We start from the raw sequence: 8,447 nt of genomic DNA on the forward strand, positions 1-8,447 counted from the left end.
TTTAGTGTTCAGAGCCTCATAGGAGAAACACAGTATTTTCAAAACTGGGCCTCTTTATCACATATTCTGCACTTGAAATGACTTGTAGGTACAAAAGGTTTTGGAATTGGTGCTACATGAATGTTGTGTTGGGTCCAAAATAAGCTGTTAAAACACTAAAGTCAGACAAAAACACAGACACACTGACTGGTGGAGGCAGCAGCAGACCAGCAGCTCCTGTGTCCTGGGAGCTAAAATCACTGTTTTTGTGAATGTAGTCTGGTGTGTGAGTGTGAGAGGAAAGGATCTCTACATTTTAAAATCACTCATTCTTCGTGACGTGTTTGAGCTGGTTGATTTTTGTAGAAATGACCTGGAAGATCAATATAAAACCTGATGGATGATTAGGAAAATGATCAGCAGCTGACTGATCAGTTAACAGAAAAACACACGCGTTAAATTAGCAGATTAGTGAAGGGAGTTCCCTTAAGACTGGAGGAAACTGTGTGTGTGTGTGTGTGTGTGTGTGTGTGTGTGTACTTGGCACAGTGCTGCTGTGAGGGGGGTCAAAGGTCACGTGGGCGGGCAGGAACATCAGTCGCCTGAACTGTAAAGGATGGTGTGAGAAGACTCACTTCCTGTCTCTGTCTCTGACAACATGTCTCTTTATCTGAAAACACACACACACACACACACACACACAGAAGTCTTTTATTTTATTTAGGTTCTGATTCAGGTCCAGTTCTGTGTTAAAGGAACATTACGCAGCTTTGGAAAATTCAGTTATTTGTGATCAGCTAAAATTGATTAGCAGCCGGCTCCATCCAGACAGCAGAACGACAGGACGCCATGGCGGCCACGAGGGGTTAAAGGTGACCCCAGACTGAAGCTGGATCCACTGAATCTGTAATAAAGACATGAAATGATGCAAAAACACTTTTTAAAACAGAACCAGCAGAGTCTGTTCACAAATATTCACAATAAGGACCTTTAAATATAACATGAAATACTACTCAGCAAGCTTTATTTTGAAAGTGTAGCTGAATATTTACTCCCAGCAAACTTTATTTTGAAAGTCTAACGGGACATTTATCCTCAGTAAGCTTTATTTTGAAAGTCTAACTGGACTTTTTTTTTCTCTGCAAGCTTCATTTTGAAAGTGTAACTAGATATTTACTCACAGCAAGCTTTATTTTGAAAGTCTAACTGGATATTTATCCTCAGCAAGCTTTATTTTGAAAGTGTATCTTGTTAGGCAAGGTTAAACGAGACGTAAAAAACTTACGATGCGTCATGCTGAATGTCATGCCTAATCGTGGCGTGCTGTTTAGGTGAATACGTGGCGTCCGTCCGTCCACGTGTGGCGTCCGTCCGTCCACGTGTGGCGTCCGTCCGTCCACGTGTGGCGTCCGTCCGTCCACGTGTGGCGGCGTGCTGTCAGCGGGCTGCGATTTGTCCTTTTCTAAGAAACGTCCGAGCTGTTGCGTCACCGTCGAGCACATAATGACAGCGAGGAGCTGCCGCGCTCTTATTACTGTAATCACACACACGCTGGAATCCACCTTAAGGTGTCAGAGCATCTGTTTAAAGGGGGATTCCACCTTAAAACTGCACCTACAGCCCTCTGACTTCAAGCTGAATTATTAGGGACAAAAATGGGTTTGATATTCTGTAGTAATAATAATAATAATATAAAATATTAAGGATAAATAATGATAATAAAATAATGAGGTTTTGCTGTTTTATAGAGAAATAAAATAATTAAAATAATCTGCTGTCGAAACACCTGAAATTAATAAATGACTCTCAATCAATCACTCAGCACTCCAGTACCTCATATCCTCTGTTTGGTAAAATTACTGTTTTTTTCAATGGAGTCTGGTGGGCATTTATTAATTATATTCAAGCCTTTATTTGTTTTTAGACCAGTAACTTCTGTGTTTTGCGAAGTAAAATTACTGTTTTTTTCAATGGAGTCTGGTGGGCATGAATTCATTATATTTAAACCTTAATTTATTTTGAGCACTAGCGACTATTTTGTGTCTGACAACATATATGTGATATGTGATAAGACTGCTCCAGCTCCCAGAGGTCCGTCTGTCTGAGAGGATTGTGTTTTTAGGGTGGATGTCGGTGTTAGCATCTCTCTGGCTGTTATGTAACACCCACAGAGACGCGTGATGAGCAGGTAAAGGTTCATGTTCCTGTCACACTTTACGACACTGGAACATGAAAACGAGCAGGCGGCGTGGCGTTTGAAGACGCTCCTCCTGTTCGATCACAGTGGAAGAACATCCGGACTTAAAGACCAGAGAAATGATGAACGAGCCGACGTTCCTTGAACCTGTGATTAGGCTCAAACTGGCCGAAGCTCACGGTCGGGTCACACGTGGCCTCCAGGCGCCACAACACAGCCGAGGGGACGCTGTCAGACATATTTAGATCACTTAAAGGAGAACTCTGGTGTTTTTAAGACTGGGTCCTATCTGTTCATATCCTGGTGTCTACATGACTGGTATATCGCTCTCTGCACACACACCAGACTCCATTCACTAAAACAGTGATTTTACCTCACAGAACACAGGAGCTGCTGGCTCCTGCTGCCTCAAGCAGTTAGATTGTTTGTGTTATTGTGTGTTAAACAGCTATTATATTTAATCTGAATTAATCCTTTAAGACACCAAAGTCACACAATAACACAGACAAACTACCTGATGTAGGCAGCAGTAGACCAGCAACTCCTGCAACTTAAAATTAGTGTTTTTGTCAATGGAGTCTGGTGACTAGTGGTTAGTTTATTTATTGTGCAATGTTCTGATCAAAATATCTCACAACAAATTCACAAATTAAAAATTTGAGTGTAAGAGTCTGTGTGTGTGTGTGTGTGTGTGTGTGTGTGTGTGTGTTTCTATAAATGGCCACACACACACAGAGCAGCAACATTTACAGCCTAATTTTCTGACAGCTACCAGACTCTATTGACAAAAACACTAATTTTAGAGGTCCATCTCTGTAGGGACCCTTTACATAGTGTTGTCAGACACACCGAAATGTGTACAAATAGGTGTAAAGATACTGCAGTTATCCTCTAATTTAAAACGAGCCCCCCCCTGACTAGGGGTCTGTGAGGGCGGGGCCTGTTTCAGGTTCAGGTGAGACAGGAAGTCAAATCTAGGACGTCCAGTTTGCGCAACAGATCTGATAATAAAACACAGTTCAGAGCATCAGTCATCACAGCTTCACCGTACACTTCCACCAAACCACATCCTGTGTCGCTAGTCAGGTGAGCAGCTCCCAGCTCTGCACACACACACACACACACACACACACACACACACACACACACACACTGCCAACAACAGGAAATCAAACACTTAGAGAAACTGTCAGTCTGAGTGTGACTGACAGACTACAGTTAGCATCTAACAGTCGACTGAGCGATGAATTTTAGTCATTTAAACATCATGTTAACTGACTGACACACACACACACACACACACACACACTCACAGAGAAACCGTGCACATGGTAAGTACGTCTCCAGTCACTTTATATCTGTGATGTCTGTCTGGTGTGTGTGTATGTGTGTGTGTGTGTTCAGATGGATTCTGCAGAGAGTTTTTTAATCTTATTTGTGAAATGTATTTTTGAGTTAAATCTCTACAGCAAAGCAGCTTCCTTCATGATGCTGCGATCTTGTTTTCTGCATTCAGGTCCTGGATTTTGACCTGAAAATACGACTTAAGACTTTCAGTACGAGTGTTTCAGTGCTGCTAACATCGTTCATTAATTAATGTTAGTTCAGATTGTTATTCTAAGTGTGTGACAGCATCATGGAAAGGATCCCTACAGAGAGAGACCTGGAAGATCCTTTTGGTTTAACCACAAACAGCACACACACCAGACTACATTCACTAAAACAGGGATTTAACCTCACAGTTCATGGACTACTGCTGCCTCGATGTTTGTGTTCTTGTGTTACTTTGGTGTTTTAAAGCATTAGTTCAGATCCAACACAATATCTGTGTAACACAAAGTAACACAAACAGACAAGCCAACTTAAGCAGCAGCAGAGCAGCAGCTCCTGTGTCCTGTTCTCTAAAATCCCTGTTTTAGTGAATGTAGTCTGGTGTGTGTGCAGAGACCGATATAATTGTTTTAGTTAAACCAAAAGGATCTTCCAGGTCTCTCTCTGTAGGGATCCTTTAAAAACTTTAAAAACTTACTTCCCTTCTTCGGTCATCAAACTTTTCTTTGTATCTGCTGCTTTTAAACATAATGTGCTTTTATCAAGTACTGAAGAGAAGTAGAGTCCATTAGAGACAGGATGTATGAATGAAGCCAGTGATTCACACACACACACGCACGCACGCCTGCACGCACACACACACACACACACACACACACACACCCTGACTACTGACTGTCGACTGAAAACTGAAGCATGTATGAATGCCATGGCTAAATAAGGCTGTAACTGTTGCTGCTCTGTGTGTGTGTGTGTGTGTGTGTGTGTGTGTGCTGTTTGTGGTTGAGAAAAAAAATAACTCAGAGTTGAGACTTATCACACACACACACACACACACACACACACACACACACACACACACACACACACACACACACACACACACACACACACACACACACACACACAGAGCCATACACTGTTAATTTGTTGTAAAATAGCTTCATCGGAGCGTCACACAGCAAAACACAAACTGGCCACCAGACTCCACTGACAAAATCAGTAGTTTTGCGTGGCAGAACCCAGAGTTGCTGGTTCCTGATCTGTTAGTTTGTTTGTGTTATTGTGGAACTTTGTTGTTTCAAAAGTTTCGTTCAGAACCAACAAAATATGTGTTTAACAGTAAATAACACGAACAAACAAACCAATCGAGGCATCAGTAGAGCAGCAGCTCCTGTGTCCTGTTCTCTAAAATCCCTGTTTTAGTGAATGTAGTCTGGTGTGTGTGCTGTTTGTGGTTAAACCAAAAGGATCTTCCAGGTCTCTCTCTGTAGGGATCCTTTCCATGATGCTGTCACACACTTAGAATAACACTCTGAGCCTGTCAGTGGATCAAACAAGCTCTTTTAGTGGACCTACTGTGATCAGGTGCAGTTGTCCCAAAGGATCACGTTGCAGCCATTGCAGCCCGTTTGGTGTCTGCTGGCTGAGGTGATCTACTGGACCAGTTCCAACACTTTTACTACCTACCAGTCACTCACACACCAGGATGTGGACACAGAGGACCAGGGGTAGAAACACCAGAGTTCAATGATCTGATTAACTGTCAGGTTTACACTGACGACAATGGCGGCCAAATCCAGCTGGTCCCAACACAGACGCCTCTGTCAACATGAAACAAGCGTCGTGATTGGCTCTGAACTGGTGATGACAAGTTAAAAAAACAAAACACTCAGGGTTGTCGGGTTCGATCTTTCACTGACGTCCACTGAGATCCAATAATGTTGTTTTATATAAAACATGTTGGTGGTTTTCCAAATTAAACGTCAGCTCTTCATGTGGAACAAAGAACAACCACAGCTATGAGCGAGCGGCACGTTCGCCGTGCCGACCGACCACGTGTGTGTGTGTGTGTGTGTGTGTGTGTGTGGAGGTGAACTGTTTTACTGGCAGCTGCTGAAGCCATTCCTGTAGGAACCTGTGCAGCTATGACGCTGAAATATCAACCGAAAGGAAAGAAAACGAGGGTCTTATGGGTGCACGAAGGGAAAAGTTCTCATTTAACACTCCCTGCTCGGAAATTCCTCCTGACAGGACGTCTGGACTTTAAACACTAATGAACTTTAAATACTTCTCCATCTCTGCGTGTCTGCGCCAACAGGTGTGTGGTTGTCCGTGTGGAAACTGGAAATGATATGATTATAGGCTCTCATGAAGTTGTGACGGAGGGAAAGGATATAATTACATTTCTAAATATGAGTCAATGTGTTTTATGAGGAGAAAAAAAAAAGAAAAACCAGAAACCTTGAAAACTGTCAATCAGAAGCTGCACGGACACCTGAGCGGCAGGTAAAACAGAACACTAGAAGAGCTTGTTTGATCCACTGACAGGCTCAGAGTGTTATTCTAAGTGTGTGACAGCATCATGGAAAGGATCCCTACAGAGAGAGACCTGGAAGATCCTTTTGGTTTAACCACAAACAGCACACACACCAGACTACATTCACTGAAACAGGGATTTTAGAGAACAGGACACAGGAGCTGCTGCTCTGCTGCTGCCTCCATCAGTCAGTTTGTTTATGTTATTTGGTTGCTACATGAATATTGTGTTGGTTCCAAACTAACCAACTAAAACACCAAAGTCACACAGTAACACTAACTAACTAACCGACAAAGACAGCAGCAGACCAGCAACTCCTGTGTTCTGTGAGGTAAAATCGCTGGTTTTGTGAATGTAGTCTGGTGGCTTTGAAACACGATCTTCTCAGACCAAACAAGTGAGATGAGCCTCAGAGCTGACGAGCAACTCAGTTCATCACCTTTAAAGACGAAGTGTGAATTCACATCATGCGAGGCGGCGATGCTGCGCTCTGCTGCACACACACTTCCTGTTTACTGGGAGGAAACAGCTGCAGCTTCACACGCCACTAATTTGGTTTAATAATCTGAGAGGCGTTTGACCGAGAGGACGCAGGATTGCTTTTGGTGTTTTATTCTTGTTGGCACTTTGGGGTGATTGGCGGGTAGGTCAACGAGCTGTTTTCAAGATTTTACACATGAGATGGTGGATACACACACACACACACACACACACACACTCACACACACACAGTTTATGTTTGCAGTGTTGTTGGAAACAGTTTAACAGTGCAGGTGTGTGGATGACAACACACACATAATCACACATGTTGCAGTGTGTGTGTGTGTGTGTGTGTGTGTATTAGAACCAGCTGTGTCAGCCAGTTGAACAGCAGAGCAGCAAAACAAGCTCCAAATTGATCGATTGGTCTGATTGATTGATTCCTCTTGTGGTTAGCATGTTAGCATGTTAGCTCAAAGTGGACGACGACGTCACTTCCTCTTTTTTCTTCCTCTTGTGTTTGCGGTTTGAAGTGTTTTCTGCTTCTTTCTCTCCGAACTGAAACCTGAGTTTTCTTTTATGATCCTCTTTTTGTGGCTGGTTGGTACAAAAAGTGTTGGAACTGGTCCAGTAAGTTTCACACACACCAGACTCCATTGACAAAATCAGTGATTTAGTGAGTCACACAGATTTTGTGTTTTGATCTGAATGTTTTGTGTCTTTTTATCTTTTCTGAGCGTTTTTCTCTCCGTGTCTCTGCAGCCGCCAAGCGTCCCTCCTCAGTCTCGTCTCTGAGTGGGATTGTGGGTAGGATGATGTCATCCGGCGATCGAGGGGCCTCGTCCTCCTCCTGCACCTCCGTCAACACCGTCTGCTCGGACGGCGAGCGCCCCGCCTCCCTCTCCCTCTCCTCCTCTGCCTCCTCCGCCTCCCTGCAGGAGACCTCCCACTCTTCCTCCTCCTCTTCCTCCTCCTCCTCCTCCTCTTTGCCGTACGGCGCCGTGCCGACCTACAACGCCTCCTCATCGTCCTCCTCCTCCTCCACGCCGAAGAGGAACGGCTCGGACATCAGCCTGGACCTCACCCCCCTCGTCACCCCTCATGGAGGAGTTCCTGGGGTGGGAGGGGTCTGTGTTGCCAAGGCAACAGGTGGAGGCCACCCCTCTAATGGACACGTAGCCAATCCGGCAGCGGCGGCGGGGCCGGCCGTAGCGGCGGCGGCTGCCACGCCCAGACAGCTCTCCCGGCTGGAGCGAATCATGCTGGAGATCATCGAGACCGAGCAGGCCTACGTCCGAGACCTGAAGAGCATCGTGGAGGTGAGAGCCAGAGCTGGTTGCCATGGTAACCCCAGTACCCAGTACCCCAAGTACCCGTCAGCCAATCACGACGCTGCCGTGGGTTAAAGTGGCACACAAGACAAACAGAAACAAGAGGCTGCAGCTGTGTGTGTGTGTGTGTGTGTGTGTGTGTGTGTGTGTGTGTGTGTGTGAGTGTGTGTGTGTGTGTGTGTGTGTGTGTCCATGGAGGCCAGCTGCAGGTAAACTGGCCCAGAGGCATTCACACCTGGCCAGTAAATCTAGGCTACAGTAAACCGCCCCAACACACACACACACACACACACACACACACACCTCCGCCCACTATTGCGCCACAGATGGAATTTGACTCATTTTTTAGCACATTTTAGTGTTTTATTTATTAAAACCATAAAAACATCAAACTTTTCCGCTCAGAAAAGAAATTAATTGAACATTTTGTTTGCTCGGTCTCTTCGTCGTCCTCCTCTTCCTCCGTTTTGTCTGTTAAATTCATCTCCTCCGGCTGAAACGTGTTGGCGTGGCGATGTTAGCATGTAGCTCGAAGCATGTTGGTGTAAAACCTGCAGACATTTAAGTAAAAACCACATTGAAGTGAATT

Source organism: Pempheris klunzingeri, chromosome 4 (assembly GCF_042242105.1).
Source record: "Pempheris klunzingeri isolate RE-2024b chromosome 4, fPemKlu1.hap1, whole genome shotgun sequence".
In the NCBI taxonomy this organism is placed as follows: Eukaryota; Metazoa; Chordata; class Actinopteri; order Acropomatiformes; family Pempheridae; genus Pempheris; species Pempheris klunzingeri.